Source organism: Tachyglossus aculeatus, chromosome 8 (assembly GCF_015852505.1).
Source record: "Tachyglossus aculeatus isolate mTacAcu1 chromosome 8, mTacAcu1.pri, whole genome shotgun sequence".
Classification (NCBI taxonomy): domain Eukaryota; kingdom Metazoa; phylum Chordata; class Mammalia; order Monotremata; family Tachyglossidae; genus Tachyglossus; species Tachyglossus aculeatus.
The window spans coordinates 29,163,630-29,171,645 of record NC_052073.1 but is presented as its reverse complement, the minus strand read 5'-3'; the positions used below and the strand labels follow the sequence as shown (position 1 = coordinate 29,171,645).

Below are 8,016 nucleotides of genomic sequence, written 5' to 3'. Positions count from 1 at the left end.
CACATAGACATCTTTTAAGTACTTGATATTCATCCCACCCAAGTCTGTAGCACTTATGTACATACTGTAATTCATCTCTTTATATTAATGCCTGTCTCCCCCTCAGAACTGTAAGCTCCTTGTAGCAGGAAACATTTCTACCAACTGTTTTAGTGTACTCTACCAAGCACTTAGTACAGTGGTCTGCACACAGTAAGCACTCCATAAATGCCGGTAGTTCATTCATTCATTCATTCATTCTGTCGTATTTATTGAGCGCTTACTGTGTGCAGAGCACTGTACTAAGCACTTGGGAAGTACAAGTTGGCAACACATAGAGACGGTTCCTACCCAACAGCAGGCTCACAGTCTAGAAGGGGGAGACAGACAACAAAACAAAGCATATTAACAAAATAAAACAAATAGAATAAATATGTACAAGTAAAATAAATAGAGTAATAGATATGTACAAACATAAATACATATATACATATATATATATATACAGGTGCTGTGGGGAGGGAAAGGAGGTAGTTGATTTACTGATTGAATAATTATGTATTTGTTAAGTGCTTACTATATGTCATGTACTGTACTAAGCACTGAGGTAAATACAAGATAATGAAGTTTGATGCAATCCTTGTCCAATACAGGGCTCACAGTCTAAGGAGGAATCTCTAGACTGTAAACTCATCTCTAAAACATAAACTCATCTCTAGACTGTAAGCTCATTGTGGGCAGGGAGAGTGTCTGCTAATTCTGTTGAATTGTACTCTCCCAAGCACTTAATACAGTGACCTTAGTGCAGCGCTTAATTAATGCCATTGACTGATTGTTTGAGGGAGTACAGGTACTGAATCTCTATTTTACTGATGAGGAAACTGAGGGACAGAGAAGTGAAGTGAATTGCCTAAGGTCACACAACAGGTAAGTGGAAGAGTCAAATTAGAACCCAGGTCTTCTGACTCCCAGGACTGTGCTCTTTCATTAGGCCATGCTGCTTCATGCCTCTGATCTACCCCAGTGCATAGTACAGTGCTTGGCACATAGTAGTTACTTAACAAATGTACATTATTATTGTACCCACTACAACTACTAGTTGCCATTATCTACTACCTCTGGGTCCCACCTGTAATTTTCTGAGCTTTTCTCATCTTCCTCTCTCCTTCTCTTTCCCTATTCCGACCTTCGTGGATTTCAACATCCATGTGACTGTTCTTGATGAGCTCCCAGCCACCCGCTTCTCACTTCTCCTTTCCATCTCCTTCTGCTCCTCCCCATCTCACCTACTCACCAACTTGGTCACCCAGCATCTCCAGTCATTCTACAATCTTTAACTTCATTCATTCATTCATTCATTCATTCATTCAGTCGTATTTATTGAGTACTTACTGTGTGCAGAGCACTGTACTAAGCACTTAGGAAGTACAAGTTGGCGACATATAGAGACGGTACCTACCCAACAATGGGCTCACAGTCTAGAAGGGGGAGACAGACAGCAAAACAAAACGTGGACAGGTGTCAAGTCATCAGAATAAATAGAATTAAAGCTAATGCACATCATTAACAAAATAAATATAATAGTAAATATGTACAAGTAAAATAGAGTAATAAATCTGTACAAACATATATACATGTGCTATGGGGAGGGGTAGGAGGTAGGGCGGGGGGGATGGGGAGGAAAAAAGGGGGCTTAGTCTGGGAAGGCCTCTTGGAGGAGGTGAGCTCTCAGTAGGGCTTTGAAGGGAGGAAGAGAGCTAGCTTGGCAGATGTGTGGAGGGAGGGCATTCCAGGCCAGGGAGAGAACGTGGGCCGGGGGTCGATGGTGGGACAGGTGAGAATGACTCTTAATCTCACCAACTCTGAAACCCCACTCTTCAACTACCACCTGCTTACCTGTCTTCTCTCCCACACACATCCCTCCCCACCTCTCCTACCCCAGGATAGAAAGTTCATTCAAGAGTAGCAAAGGGCACAAGACTGGGGTATAGGAGAACAGAAGTGAGCAAATAGGTAAGGGGGAGCTTTGTGGAGAACCTTGAAGCCTATGAACAGGATTTTCCATCTCTAGGGGAGGTGAGGATAGGCTTTCATTTCTTCTGAAAAAACAGGTCTTGGAAAAATGAACTAAAAGCATACCACTTTTTGAGGTGCCCAGGAACTTAAGTGCTCATCTTTCCCGAAGAAAGAATCTAAAAATTCTTACAGAAACTTGATTTTTGAAATGAAGGTGGCAAAGACTTTCTTATTGGCAGGCCATGCTCATTGTTCTCAAGCTAGTAGATTACTTCCAAACATTTTAAAGCATAATGAAGATACCAGAAAAAGGCCGCAACATCTTCTGGCAATGCTGGAGGGGGGACTGTCTCCTGAGATCTGGATTCAGGAGGTGGTGTGTGGGAGAGAACATGGTTTCAAAGAGCCAGGCTCACCTTCCTGTTCTCCCTTTCCTTTAGAAGCAAAGGAGAGGAGAAATAAGACACTTAGCAATTAATTCAACTAATCTCTCCTGAACAGCTGCAAAAGTACTTGGAGAATTTCATTTTCTAAAGTAAAAGTGAATGAAAGACTCGTATCTATATCAGAAACAAAATCCAACACACTTGTAATAAAGAAATTACAGTGGCTCATTTAAGTAAACTGCAGAGTTGCTGGTTTAAACTGCCAATTCTGTCAGATTAGGGAAATATTATCAGACGAATTGCTTTTAGGTTGAAGAATTAATATTTCTATTTCATAACAGCCTTAGAAAGTAGAGCAATTTGCGTATTAAAGCTATTTTTCAGATTCAGGTAGCTAATAAAGGTGAAGTTTCCCAGGCTTCTGGTTTTTTGTCCCCAAACAGTTGTAGAGACATGCTGGTAGAAATTTTAAACAAACACTCTGAGCAACAAAGGCCAAAGAACAAACACAAAACCTCATGAAGACAATGGTTTTCCTTAATTTTAGACACTTTAATGAGGAAATCTGCCTTACTCTTGTGTTCAATTGTATAAACAACAGAGGGGACAAGGTATCCAATAACAATGGATCAGCCTTGGAGACCCCAGACCTCACAGATTAGCCATTCTTTCCCTATTACGGCTCAGAGATTTCCTTCTTGACACCCTGCCTGTTTAAGCGATAAGAAATGGTGAAGGGTTGGGTCAGAGGAAGCTCTGGTTTGAGTGAGAGGCATTGTATTGTCAATGGGGTAAGGAAAAGAGGAAATTGCCACCCAGAGTTCCAGATGAACCCATTCACTGACATTTCATTTCGACTTTGGGAGTATATACCCAGGATGGGGAGGGAGATTCACCCAAGGAATTACCATAAGAAGAGCCAACCTACCTCCCCCGAGCTCTCCCTACTCCCAACTCCTATTCAGTCATTCATTCAATCATATTTATTGAGTGCTTACTGTGTGTAGAGCACTGTACTAAGCACTTGGGAAGTACAAGTTGCTTATCAAATATCAAATATCAAAAGGGGAACAGATCCAAGTGTATAGATGACACGGAAGGGAGAGGGAGCTGGGAAAAAGAGGGCTTAATCAGTGGGGAGAGTGGTGATCTGACATATGTGGAGGAGAAGGGAGTTCCAGGTTAGGGGGAGGATGTGAGAAAGGGGTTGGTGGTGAGATAGATTGGTTCAGGACACGGTGAGTAAGCTAACATAGAAGAGCAAAGTGTGAGGGCTGGGCTGTAGTAGATCAGCGAGGTAAGGAAGGAGGGTTGTGAGCTGATTGTGTGTTAAAGCCAACAGTAAGGTGTTTCTGTTTGTTGGGCAACCACTCACGCAGCTGAGGGAAGTATGGATGGAAGTGTGACTGTGAGCCCACTGTTGGGTAGGGACCGTCTCTATATGTTGCCAACTTGTACTTCCCAAGCGCTTAGTACAGTGCTCTGCACACAGTAAGCGCTCAATAAATACGATTGAATGAGTGAATGGAAAGTGGGGAAAGATAGAAGGCAGAGAGATCACGGAGGAGGTAGATGCAGTAGTCAAGGTGGGCTAGGATAAGTACTTGGAAAAAGAGGAAAGGGTGGGTGTTAGTCATGTTGTGAAGGTAGAACTAATAGGATTTGGTGACAGACTGAATGTGAGGGTTGAAAGAGAGAGATTAGTTGATCTTGTATGTACATCAGTGCTTAGAACAGTACTTGGCACACAGTAGTAGTAATAGCATTTAATAAGCACTTATTGCACTGCAAAGCAGTCATTCATTCATTCATTCAATCATATTTATTGAGCGCTTACTGTGTGCAGAGCACTGTACTAAGTGCTTGGAAAGTACCATTCAGCAAAAGAGACAATCCCTACCCAACAACAGGTTCACTCAGTAAATCAATAATTTTTACTGAGTGCTTACTGTGTGCGGAGTACTGTACTACAGGTACAGAAGTACCTGTACTGCTACAGGCACTAGGACTGTACTGTATGTGCTCTGAACTAGGTGCTGAGAAAGGGTATACAGGTGGTAATTCAGCATGGATTTTGTTCCACTATAAAAAGGAGGGAAAAATAAACTCCTGAGCCCCATCTATTCCATAATTTGAAATACAGAAAAAGCCCATATAACTAGACTTATGTTTCTTTGAAAATTCTCCAACCTCCACTCTGATTCCTGAGACAGGATGATCAAAACAGGATTTTAAAAATCAGAAATCTAAAAAGGCTTTATAAAAATGGAAAAATCCTTATCACCATTCAGTGCCCATTTAAAAGTAATAAGAAATGCATTAGCAAAATGCACCGCCTCCAGCACTAATCAAGGATAAAATCACTTTAATTCCAAGATACAGCTCAACTACTCTCCCTCTAATTGGATGGGCACACCTAAAGTTATAATCTAAGGCCTGAATTATGCTGTACATTCTTCTACTTCTCTCCACCTGGCTATCTAGCAAAACAATGCGATAATGGGTAAAAATATAGTCAAGTTACCATCCATAAGGATGGTCACATCGGAATATAAGATGAAATAGTTCTCAGGTCTGCTAGGTGGTGAAAAAGGGCAAAGTAGACAATGCTGAGTGGCAAATGATATAGAAGGAGATGATGGCTATGTAAGGTTTAACCAGATTTCCCAATTGGTCTATGTCCCAAACTAGAATGTTCAAGTTTATGTAGAGGAGGGTGTCAACTTCAAAAGCTCAGAAAGCAAAGAACCCAGAGCTTTCATACTGATAAAATTAGATTCCTGATCATATACGTTCTATTCTAATTTACACCCCACATACTATGAGACATAGTCAGTCAGTTAACTGTGTTTATTGAGCACTTACTTTGTGCAGATCTCTGTACTTAGCACTTGGAAGAGTACAATATAACAAGTTATATAACAATATAACAAACACATTCCCTGGCCATAATGAAATTACAGTCTAGAGGGGGAGATGGACATTAAATACGTTGCAACAGAATAACAAATGAGGTGGAATTCTATGCATGAAAAATCAATAAATACATCAGTGGTATTGACTGAGTACTGAACTAAGCATTTGGGGGAATACAATATAACTGGATTGCCAGACATGTTTCCTGCCCACAAGGAGCTTATACTCTAGAAGGGAAGACAGATATTAACATAAATAAAATCATTATTGATAGGTACATAAGTGCTGTGGGGCTGAGGGTGGGGTGAATAAAGGGTACAAATACAATTACAAGGGTCATGCATAAGGGAGAGATAGAATGGGAAATGAGGACACATCCACTCCTTGGCCTAAAAACCAAATTCTCTTTTTAAATAACACTCACCTCCAGCAAGATTGGCTTACCTGGAAATTGAAAATCTATACAGGCTTGAATACTAGTAGGGAGTGCTACAAATTGTATGCTAGTGTTCTTCCATAGGGAAAAGATCTGAAGAATTGCACTAGCTCACCAAGTATCAGTTCTGTTTAAAACTTTTCCTACCTCCGGTCCAAAAAAAATTTATCATAGTGACCTTCAGATCTGGATTACAGGAAAGCTACTTGATGTTAGAGTCTCCCCCTGGGAGAACTGAGCCTTAGTCCGTATTGAGAAAAGTAGAAACTGTCTTCATCGGGGTCTTAGTTCTGCATTCTGATTGACTCAGCTGTAGCTCCCAAGTGGTGATTGGCTGGGATGAGGTCAGGAGAAGGAGTCGAACAGAGACTGGGCCAAGAGGGAGCAGTATGGGGGAGGATGATTGTGGGAAAGAGAAGGTGAGAGCCAGAAGGAAGGAAGACTGGGATCTGAGTATGCCTGGATCCAACAGGTCAGTGGAGGAGAAAAGAGTGGCACCAACTAGCTCCAGGGCGAAAGAGAGTCTTGCTTCAGTGACACCAGAAGCAGAATCTCTACTCTTGGGAGAAGCTGCATGGCATAATGGATAGAGCACGGGTCTGGGAATCAGAGGTCATGAGTTCTAATCCCAGCTACGCCACTCGTCTGCTGTGTGGCCTTGGGCAAGTCACTTCACTTCTCTGTGCCTCAGTTACCCTCTCTGTAAAATGGAATCTGAGACTGTGAGCCCCACTTGGATAGTACTTCACACATAGTAAGTGCTCAATAAATACGGTTGAATGAATGAATGAATGATGTGTCCAACCCAATTTATTTGTATCTACCCCAGTGCTTAGTACAGTGCCTGGCACATAGTAAACACTTAACAAATACCATAATTATTATTATTATTACCGTTGGAATCACAGACGGCTGTGAGAACAATAGCCAAGTAGGAATTATTGTTGCAGGAGCCAAAGAACTGAATCAGACAGTGACAGGGAAGAAGGACAGGAGCCAGATATTTCTGCTATAGTTTCTTAAAAGTATGAAAAATTCCTAGGGGGCAGGGACCATGCTTACAATAGGCTCTACCTGGTTCTTATATTTGGGACCTCAAAGACTCTGATTATTTCCATCCCTCAGAGTTGGTAGAGAGAGTGGTGCTGTGGATTTTTAGAGGGGAATGAAGATAATTGCTCCCCCTGGGGACCCTTGAGAAGCTAGCTCCAGGAATAACCCCATGTGACCAGACTTGGCCCCTCTCAGGGTTGCTTCTGGAGAGTTTCCAGTCCTCTATCAGTCTCAACTATGGAAGGGGAAGTCAAGCAGAGGCATGTCCATTCCATTCCTAGCTCTGGCAGTGGCTAGTGAGTGGAAGACAATCTCCTACAAGTCAACACTCATCTGTGCTGGGCAGCAGCAGCATGGGAAAGAGTCGAGAGTGGAGACTCAAGTTTACTATGTGGAAAGAGGCAATGGAAAGCCCCTTCTGCATTTTTACCAAGAAAACTCTATGGATCCACTACCAGAACAACTGCAGGTGGAAGTGGGGCATTCTGGGAGGGATTTGTGTGTGGAGTCACTATGGGTCGGAGATGACTTAGCATAAAACAAGACAAGATGACACTTGGGCAAGGCTGGCAATACTTAGCCCCTTCGGACGAGAGAGAGAGAGAGAGAGAAAGGGGTTGGGGTGGTCCTGGTCTAATGACTACAATTGGTCTCCAGCTTCCAATCCTTAGTTCTAGCATGTGATGCTTTAGGAAAAATGGTTCTAGCTTCAACTGATAAATCCACAGATATTGATATTGATATTTAAAGTCCCCAACATCTGCTTGCTCTGCCTAGGTTTTAAGTAAGAAAAACATATTCCAAAGGCATCGATGTGCTACAAAACCCCCGATTCCGGGAATCCAATCAAAACACAACTCCAAGTGAGTTACTGACACAGGCACGGACAGCTAAGATTCTTCAATCACACTTTCCAGAGTTCAGCTCCAAAAACCAGCTGCAGGCACAGAGCAACCCTCTCCTAGGGGCTGCCTGTTTTAAAATGTGAACACTCTCTGAATGTTAACACTACTTAAATTACCTACTGGGAGGAGAAGGGGTAGCTTGAGAATTTAACACATGTTCTGGTTTAGTTTTCTCTTAACCCTAATGAAATTGACACTGGTGCACCCAGGGGACTCAGGACTGGGTGGGATAAATTGGGGAATGCCTCCTGGAAGAAATAGACCCTGGACTTTTCAGAAGTGTGCATGGAATCAGCTCACCATCAAAAACAATTTTGTCTTATTC

At 42.2% G+C, this 8,016-nt stretch overlaps 1 non-coding gene across 1 annotated transcript; it reads left to right on the top strand.

The window, feature by feature from the left end:
* The first annotated feature begins 6,971 nt into the window (after nt 1-6,971).
* LOC119931918 lies at nt 6,972-7,109 on the top strand. Its single transcript, XR_005452219.1, has one exon. It is a non-coding gene; the product is annotated as a small nucleolar RNA SNORA7 (small nucleolar RNA).
* Nucleotides 7,110-8,016: the final 907 nt, after the last annotated feature.